Source organism: Bos javanicus, chromosome 5, assembly GCF_032452875.1.
Source record: "Bos javanicus breed banteng chromosome 5, ARS-OSU_banteng_1.0, whole genome shotgun sequence".
NCBI classification, from domain to species: Eukaryota; Metazoa; Chordata; class Mammalia; order Artiodactyla; family Bovidae; genus Bos; species Bos javanicus.
In genome coordinates this window covers 8,344,562-8,362,575 of record NC_083872.1, presented here as the reverse complement: position 1 = coordinate 8,362,575, position 18,014 = coordinate 8,344,562, and positions in this window count along the sequence as shown.

Sequence of the window (18,014 nt, the reverse complement as noted above, 5' to 3'; positions counted from 1 at the left end):
GAACTCTTGGTATCTCTAATTCTCCTGAAGAGATCTCTAGTCTTTCCCATTCTATTGTTTTTCTCTATTTCGTTGCACTGATCACTGAGGAAGGCTTTCTTATCTCTCTTTGCTATTCTTTGGGACTCTGCATTCACATGGGTATATCTTTTCTTTACTCCTTTGCTTTTTGCTTCTCTTCTTTTCACAGCTATTTGTAAGGCCTCCTCAGACAGCCATTTTGCTTTTTTTGCATTTCTTTTTCTTGGGGATGGATGGTCTTATTCTTTATCTCCTGTACAATGTCACGGACCTCTGTCCGTAGTTCATTGGGCATGCTGTCTATAAGATTTGTTCCTTAAATCTATTTCTCACTTCCACTATATAATCATAAGGGATTTGATTTAGGTCATACTTGAATGGTCTAGTTTTTTCCTACTTTCTTCAATGTAAGTCTGAATTTGGCAATAAGGAGTTCATGATCTGAGCCACAGTCAGTTCCCGGTCTTGTTTTTGCTGACTGTATAGAGCTTCTTCATCTTTGGCTGCAAAGAATATAATCAATCTGATTTCAGTATTGACCATCTGGTGATATCCATGCGTAGAGTGTTCTCTCGTGTTGTTGAAGAGGGTGTTTGCTATGACCGGTGCGTTCTTGGCAAAACTCAATTAGCCTTTGCCCTGCTTCATTCCGTATTCCAAGGCCAAATTTACCCCTTACTCCAGGTGTTTCTTGACTCCCTACTTTTGCATTCCAGTCCCCTATAATGAAAAGGACATCTTTTTTGGGGTGTTAGTTCTAGAAGGTCCTGTAGGTTCTCATAGAACCCTTCAACGTCAGCTTCTTCAGCATTACTGATGGGGCATAGACTTGGATTACCATGATATTGAATGGTTTGCCTTGGAAACAAACAGAGATCATTCTGTCATTTTTGAGATTGCATCCAACTTCTGCATTTCAGACTCTTCTGTTGACTATGATGGCTACTCCATTTCTTCTAAGGGATTCTTGTCCACAGTAGTAGATATAATGGCCGCCTGAGTTAAATTCACCCATTCCAGTCCATTTTAATTTCCTGATTCCTGAAATGTTGATGTTCACTCTTGCTTTCTCCTGTTTGACCACTTCCAGTTTGCCTTTTTCATGGACCTAACATTCCAGGTTCCTATGCAATATTTGTCTTTACAGCATCAGACTTTGCTTCCATCACCAGTCACATCCATAACTGGGTGTTGTTTTTGCTTTGGCTCCATCTCTTTACTCTTTCTGGAGTTATTTCTCCACTGATCTCCAGTAGCATATTGGGCACCTACCAACCTGGGTAGTTCATCTTTCAGTGTCCTATCTTTTTGCCTTTTCATACTGTTCATGGATTTCTCAAGGCAAGAATACTGAAGTGGTTTGCCATTCCCTTCTCCAGTGGACCACATTCTGTCAGAACTCTCCACCATGACCTAAATTTCCCTCTTAACTCGTGTGCAATAATAGAGCAGCAAAGAGGGAAACGTATGACCTTTTCAGTGACATAAGAGTTACTTTAATCTCTGTTTTCAGGATAAAGGCTGCATCTTGGATATTTCCTGCCATATGGAGGAGCCATTATGGCTCACACTCAGTGCCTCACATGGCCTTTTCTCTGTGCATTGGTATCCTTGGTGTCTCTTTCTCCTTGTATAAGGACACCAGTCATATTGGATTAGGGTTCCATCCTTATGACAACATTTAACCTTAATTGTCTCTTTAAAAGACCCACCTTCAAAAACAGTCACATTGAGGGTTAGCACTTTAGCATACGAATATGAGGGTTAGGGGGAGTGGGGCAGATACACAATTTAGTCCATAACATCTGTGCTGGCTGCAGTACAGGAAGCCCTCTCTCCTCTGCAGTTTCCAACCTGTTTTTTTTTTTTTTTTTTCTGCACTGGGTCTTCCTTGCTTCATGTGGGCTTTCTCTAATTGTTGCAGCAAGCAGGAGCTAGTCTTTGTTGTAGTTCATGGGATTCTTACTGCAGTGGCTTCTGTTGTTGTGGAGCATAGGTTCTAGGCACGTGGGCTCTGATAGTTGCAATGTGCAGGCTTAGTTGCTCTGCAGCATGTGGGATTTTCCTGAGCAGAAATTGAACCCATGCCCCCTGCACTGGCAGACTCATTCTTATCCACTGTACCACCAGGGAAATGCCCAACAAAGATTTACTGGTGGCAGAACAAGAAACGTTTAGGCCTTGGGTAACTATTGATGCATGTTACACATGGGGAAGGGAAGTGAGGTATCATTTGAGCTTTTGCACATTCTATAGGAGATAAACCCTTTCTAATTAGGGTTTTAGCAGATGCTTTCATTCTGGGGAATTATAAAAACTGCTTATTTTCCATAGTAAGGAAGACTGATCACAGGACACATACATGCAGACAACAAACGCATGCTATGTGCTAGCTCTGGTGGACACATCTCTAATTAAAGCTAATTTTTCTATCACTGTTTCTTCCTTAGAATTCTCTGCAACCCCATCTGGAGATCTTCCCCATTCTCAGTCCCCTTATTTAAGCTTCATTTGCAGCTTTAGGGCAGTGGTTCTCAAACATGAATGAATCACCTGGAAGTTTTGTTAATGTACAGATTGCTGGGCCCCACCCCCAGAGATTTTTGATTCTAGAGACATGCCCATGATCTTCATGTCTAACAAGTTCCCAAGAGATTCTGATGCTGTTGTTCTGGGGATCACAGTTTAAGGATTCCATGGCTTATATCAAGAACCAAGTCTAAACTTATCTTCACACTTGTAAGTATATTTTTAATGACTATATGTTTTATGGCCTCTAAAATAAGAGCATAAATTTCAGAAGCTTGGAATTTCCTGCTTCCAGTGAAACTAGACCTATTAGCTTACTTGCCTAAATTATCCAAAGTAACAGGATATCTGAACTGACGTCAGAGATGAGCCTTAATGATGTAATATGCCATCCACATTGAATTGTTTCCCTAGGTATTTTAATCCAAGGAAGAGAAAACAGCTCCTCTGCAACCTCTTTCTCTCCTTGTAGAGTAGATTTTCTGTTTTCTCCCCCATGACACCATCCAGAACACAAATAAATACACTAAGACAACTAAACTCAGGGATCAAAAAGAGAGAAAAAACATTTCTACCAGATTTCTTATTGATTATTATCAATTCAACCTTAAACTCCAGTAAAGTTGTCAGCACTTTTTAAACCACTTATAGTCTGAAATACTGGACAAGTTTTTTAACCTCTCTGAGCTTCCATTACTTTGATGGGGTCTAGGCAGGCTGCTTCAGATTGTGCCACTTTGGAATATGGATTTCTTTGAGCTAAAGATACTCAAGGATCTACAGACTCAAAGAGCTTTTTACCTCCCCCTTAACTGCCCACAGAATTCAGCACTGTTTACAACAGCCTAGACATGGAAGCAACCTAAATGCCCATCAGCCAGAATGGGTAAAGAAGATGTGGTACATTACTGAGCCATTTAAAAGAATGGAGTAATGCCATCTGCAGCAACATGGACACACCTAGAGATTGACATACTGAGTGAAGCAAGTCAGACAGAGAAGAAGTAATATCATATGGCACTCCTTATATGTGAAATCTAAAAAGAAATGATACAGATGAACTTAGAAGACAGAGGCAGACTCACAAGCATGGAGAATGAACTTACGGTTGCTGAGGGGAAGAGACAGTTAAGGAGTTTGGGATGGACATGTGTGCGTCGAGGGCTCAGTCGCTCAGTTGATTCCAATTCTTCATGCCCCTGTGGACGGTAGCTTGCCAGGCTCCTCTGTCCATAGGATTTCCTAGGCAAGAATACTGGAGTGGGTTGCCATTTACTCCTCCAGGGGATCTCCCCAATACAGGAATCGAACCTATGCTTTCTGCATGTCCTGCAAACATTCTCATTTCCCATCTCGCTGTGAATTATCTTCCTTTCCTTTGAGGCCCTGATCCTTACCTTCTTAGCTCAGGATGGCATATAAGTCTCATTTGCCTGACCATCTGGGAGACTCTCAGGTATGGAGGGCTCCTTTATATATGAAATTAAATTTGTTTTCTCCTATAAATCAGTCTTGTGTGCTTAATCACTCAGTACTGTCCGACTGACTGTTTGCGACCCCATGGACTGTAACCTGCCAGGCTCCTCTGTCCATGGGATTTTGTAGGCAAGGATACTGGAGTGGATTGCCACTTCCTTCTCCAGTGGGTCTTCCTGACCCAGGGATCAAACTCAGGCCTCCTGCACTGCAGGCAGACTCTATAGTCTCTGAGCCTCCAAGGAAGCCCAAATCAGTCTTATGTGAATTTAATTAGATCAGTCAAATGAACTCAGAAGTGTTAAGGAAAAAATTTCCTCCCCTACACCTTCACTTATAAATTGAAATAATGGTACTCGTCTCTCGTATTTTCAGAAGAACGAAATCACTAGTGTTTCCCATCACCAAGCCACAAAATACTGCTAATGGCTCTTAATCCTCCCTTCTACCTCTGATTATCTTAATACTTCATAAAAACAAATTATGGGGCAGTGTCGTTTTGCTTTATCATATAGCACCACCGACTCAATGGACATGAATTTGAGTGAACTCCGGAGTATAGTGAAGGACAGAGAAACCTGGCAAGCTTCAGTCCATGGGGTCACAAGGAGTCAAACACGACTAAGTGACTGAACAGCAACAACTTTTATCCTGGAGAACAGTGTAATTGTAAATTCAGGACTTCTGTTGATGAAAATTCTTTAATGTTATTAGCTTTCTAAGCTGACTTTTATTCGGTCCTTATTTTTATTGATTAGATTTTAAATTAAAATTGTCACTTCATGTAAAAATCCACTCTTCCTTTGCATCTTAATCAATTCCTTTTTTCCAGATTTCATTGCTTCCCTATATTACTGTCAAGACCTTGATTGCAGGGCAGGAAATGCTTAACTCATACCAACTTATTACATGTTCCTCTTCATCTTCTCTGGGTTTATACTAAAAAATATAGTAAAGATTTCCAAGGTTTGATACAGAGAAGTAGCAATAAAACACATATTGTGAGCACTTGGTACATAATACCCACTGTTCTAAGTGTTTGCTATGCATGGCCTCCTTTAATTTTCATAACTCTTTCAGGTAGCTATTATAACTATCCCAATCATAATGTGGAAAATGAGGTACGGATAAATTAAGCTTGATAACACACAAGTCTAGGAATATGTTTCAGAGCCAGAATTTTAAGCTATCTAATTCCAAAAATCACAAGTTTAATTATTAGGCAGAGTCCTGTTGAAACGTATAATAGTGCTGGATTAGTAAAATAATTTTCAACTATTATGTAAGACAGCAGTTCCACAATTACCACATCATCGCTAAATGAGATTTTTACCCACTGCCACCAAAGAAAGCATCACATTTTTTCATCAAAATTTTGTCCATTGTTAGCCATTAGGCTCTATGCTCTACACACACAATCAAAGCATGTCTTAGAAAAAAGTCAACTTTATCAGCCACCGCATATTAAAATCTAACCTGTGCCATTAGATTTCTACTTATTAGATGGTGGCAAAGGATAACGCCATGAGAGTTTCTAGCCTTGTCCATCCTTTAAACCATTGCCATTAGAGTAATATCTCTGTCTCCCAGACATGAAAAGAAATGTGAGTAAACAATCCATCTCTTCTAAGTCAATTATTTCATGTAATGTTTGAGAAATTATATTTGTTGCTACTAAGACAAGCTAAGATCTCTTATTATTCTATGATCAGAATCTCTCAACAGCTTTTGACCTAAAATTGCTAGAAAGGAAGAAACTCACTGGTTACTGTTCATTCAGACTGCTATGATTTTTAGGAGGATGGCAGGGCCTAGCCATAAGGGATACTGATAATTACAAGGCGGGGAAAAACCACATGGATCACTAAAATCAGAAGCAAAAGAAGAGACTGCCTTTGGCAGCCAGCCCTTTTCTGTATATTCCATTTGGTTGACATTCCTCTATGATCAGTTCTTAGTTAAACCCAGTATATATATATATATTTTTAGAGAAAAAGCCAGAAGTTGCAAAAGCTGTGATTCAGGAAACAACCTCAAAGGTTTTAAGACATGCAAACAATATTCTATTGGAAGAAACTATAATCTATGGACATAAAACCTAGGATATTGATGTTAAAGAAGGGAAGGCAGAAGGGAGAATATAAATTAGAAGCAAAAACCAAAGATGCTAAAGTTGGTGATTTAGAGTTGGATGATGCATAAGAGCCAAAGAATGTTTGCAGAAGGAAACAGGCATAACTCAAAGCCAAAGCCAAAATGACGGCTTCCTCAGTTTCTAACTGGCTGCTTCTCTCTAGGACTCTGCACTGCCTGAGACAGAGTGAGGTAGAGAGGAAGGCTGCTACCAGAGCAGCGACCATCACAGATGAGTCAGGTCCCACAGTCCTCTGTGTGTCAGTTTCCCGAGGCTGCTGTAACAAATTGCCATAAACTTGTCATCATCAAACAAGACAGACACCTATTCTTTCACAGTTATGGAGGCCAGAAGTCTAAAAGCAAGGGATCAGCAGGATCAGCTTCCCTCCAGAGGCTCTAGGGAAGATGCAGCTCCTTGCCTCTTCCAGCTCCTTGTGGCATCTGGCATTCCTACACTTATGACTGCACCACTCCAGTCTCTACTGATGTGCTCACATCATCTTTTCTGCTGCCTGTCTCAAACCTCCCTCTGTCTTTCTCTGATACAGAGCCTTGTCAGTGGATTTAGGGTTCCCCTAATAATCGAGGATGATCTCATTCCAGATTCTTAATCACATCTGCCAAAGTCATTTTCTTCAAATAAGGTAACATCAAATGGGTCTAAGCATTTAATGTGGAGGCTTATCTTTTGTGGGGAAGGGGAGAGGTACATGTCTACCAACTACACCTTGAATGAATATTCCCCACAAACAGAGTCACTGAAGAGCTGAAACAGTCTGTTTTCCTATTGATAATTGTCTCTTCTTCAGATGACGATGAGCTCAGACTTCTTTTCTTATGATCAGGGGGCAAGGGTAGAGAACGGAATAGAGAGGTGCACTTTGCCCAGACGGGCCTTTTCTCCAGCTGACTTTGCTCACAGCCAGTTCCAGCTCTGTGAAAAAAATTCTAAGGATGCATACCTAATATTATTAAGATATTCCAAACAGATACTTATTCCCCACAGAAAAATTTTTTTTTTTAAAGTTTTCCATTACCAACAGCAATTTTCTTCGGACAAGTTGAAGTTTACACCAAGGCTTTACACTTTCAAGTTACCAGAGATCAATTGAGGGTCTCTGATAGTCATAAATAATCCTAGGCTTGAGTAAACAAAAAGAAAAATGTCCAACACACAGCTGGAGTGAATCATGCCCTTGAACATCTGGCTCGATGGGATATTAAAATGTTATTGTCTGTCTTTCTGCAATAGGCATATTTTATAATCACCAGGGATGTTAGAAGCTCAATTTCCCAACAATAGAAGTGAAGGACGAATTTTTGCTGACCAAACAAAGGGTTGCTTTTTTTTATTCAATACTCCTCACTTTCTTTCTTAAAGCATATGACCCAGGGCTCCAGAAGGAGTTATGAATACTAAAGAATTACAATTAGACCCACAAATTGAGTTTTCTAAAATCAAATTATAAATAATTGAACTGACTTTATAAAAGTCATCATGTTTCTTGGCAAGCTGAAAGTAGATACACAGGCATAAAAATGGCAAGATTTTAACTCCTGTAATCTTTATTACATCCAGGAAGAAGTAAAAAAAAAATCAAACAACAAAAATAAGAACAAAACAAACATCTGAGGTCCACTTGAAAAACCTATGGAATGTCTTTCATCTCGTCTTTTTCATCACCCAAATATGAAGACACTGAGACAAATAATTGGTAACAGGGAAAAAAAAAAAACAAACCAGAACCCACTTGAGTCTAGTTCCTAGTTTTGTTTTTTTTTCTTCTGCAGATGCTTTTCCTTTTTTTCTTCTGCAGATGCTTTTCCTCTCAATTCGGTATCAGCTCCACCACAGAGTGCCTTTTCTATTTCACATTCACTTCATAACCTTCATCTGTATGCCTCTTTAAAAACAAAGCTAACTCACAAAAACAATTTGCTTCACTGGAGGCGATAATACAGGGCAAGCTGATGTGGGAAATTTCCACCTCTAACACTAAGTGGTTAACAGGTGCAAAGACAGTAACAACAACCAGCTCTTTCTCTGTCTCTCTTGCTGTTTGTCTCTCTCCCCTCCCTCCGCCCTCCCTCACTGTCTCCTTCTCACCCTTTGTGATTCCTGCTCCCCTGATTCTCTGTTCCCGGCTTCCGAATGGGAACCCAGCTGTCAGCCTTGTGCTGCAACGCGAGGGGTGTCAAGGGCATTCTGCTAAGCAATGAACAGGACCATTGATCACTGTTTTTCTTCAGTGTTTATGGAGACTCTGGGCATGAGCGGTGTCTTTGCCGTGCAGAAAGCAGTGAGAGTGTTGCAAGGTTTGGCTTTTTGGAGCAACACAATAAGCTTATTAGGTTTGGAATATTCAGGAGGTTAAAATAGCTGTCTGTGTTTCATCATTATTGCCTCAGTGAAAGCATATACGTGCTTACATTCAAAAGCCTAAAGCCAGAGTCTCTGCATGGCAAAGATAGGGAAGAAAATCTTTACCCCCACACTTCTATATTGAAGCCGCGCAAGTGACAAAACAAAACACTCAGGCATAACCATTTTAGTCTGATAACTGCACACTTTAGACACAAAGAGAACAAAAGTAAAGAATACTCAAATTACCATTTGCAAAATAGCCATGAATTTTTAGCATAAGCATGAACCATGGAAGCAATACAAGTTGTTCTTTAAAAGCTTTGGATAAGCTTTTAAAGTTATGGATCTGCAATACAAACAAATTTAAACCTAAGACGACATCCCGTTGCCATGACAATATGATACACCAGCTCCCTGTCTTGATGGATCGTGGGCTTCAGGAATATGATCACACCATAGTACTATCAGGTCTCTCTGATAACAGCATGCTGCTTTTAAATCTTATTAATGTCCTATCAGACATTTGTTTTTGGTCTTAAACATAGATATAATGTCACAAATAACCTAGCATGAATAAAAAAATATTATGTATATTTCTTTCAGAGTATCTTTTTATCTGATGTTCATAGTAACTGTGAATTTGCTCACAAGATCTTTAAATTAGAGGGAGAAAGGAAATCTACTGTTCAAAAATGAGAAGCAGTGTTTGTCAGAATCACTAGCTTTTAATGTCTGCATGAAAAGAAAACTATTTACTAATCTGAAGCCTCAGAAAAACTTATTATATTCACTACACAATGGTGTCTACAAATATACTTTAAAGAAAAAACAGAGGACAGGCCCTAACTTGTCACAAACAACATGAGTCATAAAGAATGTCTTTTGAAGCACACAGCCAACAGCAAAAGAGGTTTCTTCCTGTCAAGGCTGATGGCAGCTTATCACCAGGCCTTGCGTTCTTCCCATTTCCTGAGTTTCCTTGCCTTCTCCTTGCCTTATTATTTTGGAAGTGATAAGAAATGAGACCCAAAACAGCATTACCATTCATTCATTCTCTCATAAACATTTTCAACGAGCATTTTTATTAGGAAAAACAGACCAAAAGCTCAGCCTACTGAGGAACACAAATCTGAAAAAACTAATTTTAAAGGAACCTTCTTAAAGGCTGTAATCCTGACTATAAAGGAGTTCATAAAATCACAAAGGAATGTAGTGATTTTGCACAGGAAAATTCAAGAGAGAAAGTTATGTTTGAGGTGAACATTTTCCCAGGCAATGAGGGATGAAAACGAGAAGGGCCATTTCAAGGAAAGGATGTGTACAAAGGCACAGAATTTTGGAATTCATACTCTATTCCAGAATGTTGGAATTTTGGGAAATCCTATCAGATCTGTTTAGCTGGAGTGAGGTGCATATGGGAACACAGGATGAAAAATGTTTGCGTTAATACAGAGTTTGTACTTTGTCCTGACAGGAACCCATCAAAAACCATGTGGAATTACAAACCATGTGAAAACAAGGTCCACGAAGTACTTGAGAAAACTCATCCAAACAGAGTGTGGAGTATTCGACTGGGTTGAGGTGAGACTGAAGACAGCAAAACTAACTGGCTCTAAACAATCCAAATGAGAGAGACTTGAGCAAAGATAGCATCTGTAGAGAGATCTGGGAAATACATAAGTGGTGAATTTAACAAACCCTGAACAAACCTTGGTAATCTGCTGAATATAGAAGTTAAAGATGAAATATATCTGGGATCAGTGATTGCATGAGTGCTATTACAGTTTTCCACAATGAGAAATATGATTCAGGAGACAGTCATGCCCTAGATGGATTAGTGAATTACAGAAAAATTCCAACCACTAAGGAGTGAAGAGGGCAGATCAAATACCAAAGGATACTAATATCTACACCGCAAGAGACATACAGAGGACGAGGAGACAATAGAAAGAAACCAAAAAGATAGAAATTGGTAGCCTTTTTTTAACAAAGGCATTTCAAGAAGAAAAGAGCCTGCAACTCTGAAATGTATTTAAATGATGTTTTAGTGTGATAAAGATATTTGCTAGTACTAAAGAGTATGTAATATTTTATACTTTATAGTACATCCTTGCACAATATATAAGCATCATTTGATTTCAACCATAAATCTGTACAACTAGATTAGGTATTATCATTTATGTCAGTATTTCATGGAAGAGAAACTGAGAGCTAGAGAGATTAACTCCCTCAGGGTTACACAGCTGGTAACACAAGCTGCTGAATCCATTTTCTCCACATAGTTCATTAAATAATCTAGTTATATCTGAACTGCATGGAGAGGTTTTTTTTTTCATTAAAATATTTAGAAAACTATGTCATTAGCTAAAACCAATCCACATATTCTCAATTATAGAAATTATTTAACTAACTAAACAGACAATATTTGAAGATAACTGCTTTCAGTACAACTATAAACTCATTTTTTTGGTGGAACTTAGATATGACTGTTATAGAGTTTTTTTTTTAAAAGTCTAGAACAAAGTGTCATGAACATTTTCTGTAGAAAGTATTTTTACTCAAGTCAGAGAATCAATGTAATTTTTACTTTCAAGTGAACACTACCAGCCTCAAAATGACAATAATTACCCATTACCTGCTTCAGATATACAAACAGGATATTCAATTTTAGACTCACTAAGTAATGTGGCAACCTATTAACTGAGCCAAAAAAAAATCAATAGAAAGAATAAAACTATTCCAAATAATTCCTTTAAAAACATTCAAAAATAGCACACATAAATCTCTTGCATAGATGCATAAAAGCTAAATTGTAAAATGCTTGGGAAACCTGGCCCTCAAGAAGTGACAGAAAAAATAATGAATGTGCTAGAAGAAGAACTGAAACTAAAGGCATATTTGCACAAACATCTTTCAGAACTGTGAAAGGTTGTGCAAGAGCCATAGAGAAGTCAGCAAGTGCCCTGAGATCAATCCCCAGCTCACTGTGGTCATTAAGCATGTCTCACTCCTATCAATCCTTTGCAATACAGAAAATCATTACTTTTGAAGCTTAACTAGCATTTTATGTAATTATATATATATATATATATATATATAAATTATTTGGTGATAGGAGAGGGGATACTGCTTTCCCAGTCCTCACTGAAGATGAAGAATCACTGGCTGAAGGAGGTTGATACTGGCCTAGTTTTATTAAAAGGAGAAGGAAACAAGCCAGAATGTGAATTCCTATGTTCTGACTCAAATCCTTAGGTCACCACTCTCTGCTCCCTTTAATAAATTTCTAGTTTAACACTCCCATGATAAAGCCCATGAAATGATCTTTCACTAGACAGGAGAAAGTCAAACCATATTGAGATGTCAACTGTCTCTGTTTTATTATGAAGTTACTCATCTTGTCCATAGATGGCTAATTCCTTTTCTTCTCTAAACAAAAAGTATGGTCACAAATAACCAAGTGTGTGTGTCCTAGGTTGTATTAAGCCACTAGTGTGTTACCACAGGACTCAGACACTTTGCATTTTAATTGCATGCATTGATTTCAAAACTCAGTCCCATGGCAAATCACCATAATAAACACTTCAAAAGAAGTCTCATCTCTTTATGCATAATGTGAGCATCAAATACAATGACCTTTCCCATATTTGCACATTAGTCATTTTATTTTACTAAGGGTAATGAATTCCTTTGCTTCTCGATTTGATCCTTGTTTTTGTAAAAAAATATTAATCATCTGTTTTTCAGAAGTCTTTCTTTATAAGTCAAATTTTAAAGTCTTTCTGCTATAACCAAAGATATAAACATGAAGTTCACAGATAATAACCGTGGATTCCCTAAGCCTCATAACAGTATTTCAAGTAGGCCAGTTAAAACATGCCTGCAAATAGAAAGAAAAAAAAAAAAAGTCTACTAAGGCTTTATCCCTAGGACTTTTTTAGGGAGTAAAGCAGTTCTGAAAAAGCATCATTGGGCTTCTTTAGAAAGTCACATAGATTTATGCATAGCATCATCAATGTTAGGCTTCCAGAGTGAAGCAAATATTTCAATTATTGATTTAATTAGATGTGGGCTGTGTTTGTGCAGTGTGTATGTGTTTCTGTACATATGTCTCCCAGAATCAATGAGACCTGAGCTGAAACACTGTCAATGGGTATATTGTCCAAAAAAGGAGTACAGGTTCACACATCATAATTATTACTATAATTATACTTATACTTCATGGGAAATAGATGGGGAAACAGTGTCAGACTTTATTTTGGGGGGCTCCAAAATCACTGCAGATGGTGATTGCAGCCATGAAATTAAAAGATGCTTACTCCTTGGCAAGAAAGTTATGACCAACCTAGATAGCATATTCAAAAGCAGAGTTACTTTGCCAACAAAGGTCCATCTGGTCAAGGCTATGGTTTTTCCTGTGGTCATGTATGGATGTGAGAGTTGGACCGTGAAGACAGCTGAGCACTGAAGAATTGATGCTTTTGAACTGTGGTGTTGGAGAAGACTTTTGAGAGTCCCTTGGACTGCAAGGAGATCTAACCAGTCCATTCTAAAGGAGATCTGCCCTGGGATTTCTTTGGAAGGACTGATGCTAAAGCTGAAACTCCAGTACTTTGGCCACCTCATGCGAAGAGTTGACTCATTGGAAAAGACTCTGATGCTGGGAGGGATTGGTGGCAGGAGGAGAAGGGGACAACAGAGGATGATATGGCTGGATGGCATCACTGACTCGATGGACGTGAGTCTGGTTGAACTCCGGGAGTTGGTGATGGACAGGGAGGCCTGACGTGCTGCGATTCATGGGGTCGCAAAGAGTCGGACACGACTGAGTGACTGTACTGAACTGAACAACTAGTTATTGTTAATTATGTCCCTATTCTTTCAACAATTTTAAGCACCTACTATGTGCTAGGCACTGGAAACACAAGGACAAGAGCTGGAGCCCGATCTCAGGAAGTGACATCGTAAAATATATCTACTAGCAAAATATGTCATTGTCATTATGAAACATATCTTTACATAAATATAATTTTGAGAAAAGTGACTCCACAGTGAAAAACAATTTCCCCACAAGTAAATTAAAATTTTCATCCTGAATTCTCATGATTTTAAGTGCAGGAGAGTGTTCCTACATATTTTCATCTTAGCCTGCTAAATACAGTCTTGCTCCATTAACATTTTGGTGGGAGAGGTCAATCCCTAAGGACCTATATGAGAAAAACAACTCTCAGGCAGGCTCCTAAGTGCAACATTATAGCCAATTGTTAACAGCCCAGTAGGTAAATGACATAGAAAAACATAAAGGAAAACTGCTGGACCATTTGAAGAAGTATGGAGCAAGATATGAGAGGGAGGTGGTAAGGAGGACCATAGAGTATATGAAGAAAAGAAAGAGATAACAAAAATTATTCAAAAGTAGAGAGACAGTCAAGGGATATTCCCAGCCGTGGCACCATAGTCTGTCCCATAGCTAGTCACTGGTAAGATGCCACTTGTGATGTCTCAGTGCTGTTTACACCACATTATTTATATTTAAATAAAACCTTTGTACATCTATTATTCCAAATATAGTTACCTCTAACTCATTTCATGAAAATTTTAATAAGAATAATAATTAGCATTTGTTGGGGATTCCCTGGTGGCTCAGAGGGTAAAGCAACTGCCTGCAACCAGGAGACGGGGTTTGACCCTGAGTTGGATAGATCATCTGGAGAAGGGAATGGCTACCCACTCCAGTATTCTTGCCTGGGAAATCCCATGGACAGAAGAGCATGTATTGCTTTTTGTAGGTGTAGTCAACATGTTAAATGCTTTAGGTACATTACTTATTCTTAATATGCAAAACTCTATGAGATACATACCACTATTATGCCAGTGTGGGGATAAAGAAAGCGTGTGACACAGGTTTACTTTATCATACTCCTTTCCATTTGTCCCTACTCTGCCCCCCCAAAACCTGACATATGTGCCAGAGTCTCAGGGAAGACTCAAACAATTAACTGTGTAATTCTGGGTAAGTTTTATACCTCTCTAAGGTTTAATTCTTCATTTCCAAAAGGGATATATTAAACTCAAGTATATCATATTACAGGCCTTCCCAGGTGGCACAGTGGTAAAGAATCTGCCTGCTAATGCAAGAGACGCAGGCTTGATCCCTCGGTCAGCAAGATTCCGTGGACAAGGGAATGACAACCCACTCTAGTATTTTTGCCTGGGAAATTCCATGGACAGAGGAGCCTGGAGAGCTACAGTCCACAGGTTGGCAAAGAGTTGGACACGACTGAGCATGCATATCATATTATGCTTGGGGAGGACTGAGTAAGATAATTCATATTAAAGTTTTCATTTATAATCGCAACAAAATAAACACTCAATAAGTAAAAGAATTATCAATTACCATCATTATCTATTTTAGGTAGGTGATTAGACAGCAACATAGAGCATCAAAATCTTAGAGTTCCGCTCATACTTAACTGGCAAGTCTATTATAATATACCAGAGTGGATATTGATTTTAAAGTGAAATGCTAGATTTCCATATCGGATTATGGTTTTCTGAAAAAAGGTTTTTTAAATACTGTCTAGAATATCAGCCCCAAACGAATAGCATGAGTTCAATGTAATTAGATGAAAAAACCTAAATACTGTTAATGTTTGCCATTATTGTATATCCCGAGGGTCTCCCTGCATTTCTGCACATGCTACTCATGCCCATGGGATCTGAAAAGTGGTGTAAGCAACACGAGTGTGTTATGATTCCTGTTGCAGCACAGGTGCTAAGTCAAGTCAATCGTGTCTGACTCTCTACGACCCCATGAACTGTAGCCGCCAGGCTCCTCTGTCCGTGGGATTCTCCAGGCAAGAATCCTGGAGTGGGGTGCCATGGCTTCCTCCAGGGATCTTCCTAATCCAGGGACAGAGCCAGTGTCTCTGTGTCTCCTCCACTGGCACACAGGCTCTTTACCACTACCACACCAGGGTCAGCATATAGTTATATCTCTAACGTCTACCGCGTGCGTCATAAGGGGTAGAATACTTCTGAAACAGTAGATGTTCCGCCTTGTTAGTCCCCTCTATTGCCCTCTGCTTGGCCCTGTTTCTTCCCTCATGCACTGCTCTGCCCCCCAACCCCCTTCTATGAACAGTGACTGGGCTATTCGGTGATCACTGTGGACATGGAAAGCAAGGTAAAAAAGGAGCCAGTTAGTGTTGACTTATGAACACTTAGCAGTCATGTTAAGGGGAAAAAATTTAAATATAAACAAAACACTTAAGAAAGACCATTTGAAGAGGTTCCAGAATTTGAAGTAACAAACAGAAACTGGAGGAAGGCGGAACCACGTTTGCAATGGCCATGTAGATGTGAACAAAGCATGTTCTATCAGAGATGAGAGGGGACCAGACAGGATGAAGGTCACCTCAGTGACTGCCTGCACACTCAGGCAACATGCAAGAGCATGTACCCTCCCTTCACAGGGCCTGTCTCATTACCTCGGACTGCTGTAACAAAAACACCATATACTGGATGACCAGTAAGCAAAAGAAAATAAAGAAAGAAAAGAAAAGATTTCCTCACATTTCCGAAGGCCAAGAAGTCCAAAAACAAGGAATAAACAGATTCAGCATCTGGAGAGAGCAGGTTCCTGGTTCAACAACCGGCCGTCTTCTCAGCGTGTCCTCACATGATAGAAGGTACACGGAAGCTCTCTTGAAATCTTTCTCTCTCTCTTTTTAAAAGACATTGGACCCTGGTAGCCAAGTGTGGCTTACAGAGCCCACCTCGCTCTCTTGCCGGTGGCAGGTCCTCTTCCTACACTGCCCGGAATTCGGACGGACCCCGAGGGCCTGAACGATGTCAGCTGCGGCACATGCGCAGACTGCACCCGACAAGGGCCCTAGGACATCAGGCCCAGCTGGCCTGATGGAGAGGGCGTGCTCTACGCTCTGTGCTTTTAAGGAGGTTTGAATCTTTACTGGCCACAGGACTGGAGAAGGTCAGTTTTCATTCCAATCCCAAAGAAAGGCAATGCCAAACAATGCTCAAACTACCGCACAATTGCACTCATCTCACACACTAGTAAAGTAATGCTCAAAATTCTCCAAGCTAGGCTTCAGCAATACATCAACCGTGAACTTTCACATCTTCAAGCTGGTTTTAGAAAAGGCAGAGGAACCAGAGATCAAATTGCCAACATCTGCTGGATCATCAAAAAAGCAAGAGAGTTCCAGAGGAGCATCTATTTCTGCTTTATTGACTATGCCAAAGCTTTTGACTGTGTGGATCACAATAAACTGTGGAAAATTCTTCAAGAGATGGGAATATCAGACCACCTGACCTGCCTCTTGAGAAACCTGTGTGCAGGTCAGGAAGCAACAGTTAGAACTGGACATGGAGCAACAGACTGGTTCCAAATAGGAAAAGGAGTACATCAAGGCTGTATATTGTCACCCTGCTTATTTAACTTAAATGCAGAGTATATCATGAAAAACGCAGGGCTGGAAGAAGCACAAACTGGAATCAAGATTGCCGGGAGAAATATCAATAACCTCAGATATGCAGATGACACCACCCTTATGGCAGAAAGTGAAGAAGAACTAAAGAGCCTCTTTTTTTTTTTTTTCTTTTTTTGATTTTATTTTATTTTTAAACTTTACATAATTGTATTAGTTTTTGCCAAATATCAAAATGAATCCGCCACAGGTATACATGTGTTCCCCATCCTGAACCCCCCTCCCTCCTCCCTCCCCATACCATCCCTCTGGGTCGTCCCAGTACACTAGCCCCAAGCATCCAGTATCATGCATCGAACCTGGACTGGCATCTCGTTTCATACATGATATTTTACATGTTTCAATGCCATTCTCCCAAATCTTCCCACCCTCTCCCTCTCCCATAGAGTCCATAAGACTGTTCTATACATCAGTGTCTCTTTTTGCTGTCTCGTACACAGGGTTATTGTTACCATCTTTCTAAATTCCATATATATGTGTTATTATACTGTATTGGTGTTTTTCCTCTGGCTTACTTCACTCTGTATAATAGGCTCCAGTTTCATCCACCTCATTAGAACTGATTCAAATGTTTTCTTTTTAATGGCTGAGTAATACTCCATTGTGTATATGTACCATAGCTTTCTTATCCATTCATCTGCTGATGGACATCTAGGTTGCTTCCATGTCCTGGCTATTATAAACAGTGCTGCGATGAACATTGGGGTACACGTGTCTCTTTCCCTTCTGGTTTCCTGGTACTGGCACAAAGACAGAAATATAGATCAATGGAACAAAATAGAAAGCCCAGAGATAAATCCACGCACATATGGACACCTTATCTTTGACAAAGAAGGCAAGAATATACAATGGATTAAAGACAATCTCTTTAACAAGTGGTGCTGGGAAATCTGGTCAACCACTTGTAAAAGAATGAAACTAGAACACTTTCTAACACCATATACAAAAATAAACTCAAAATGGATTAAAGATCTAAA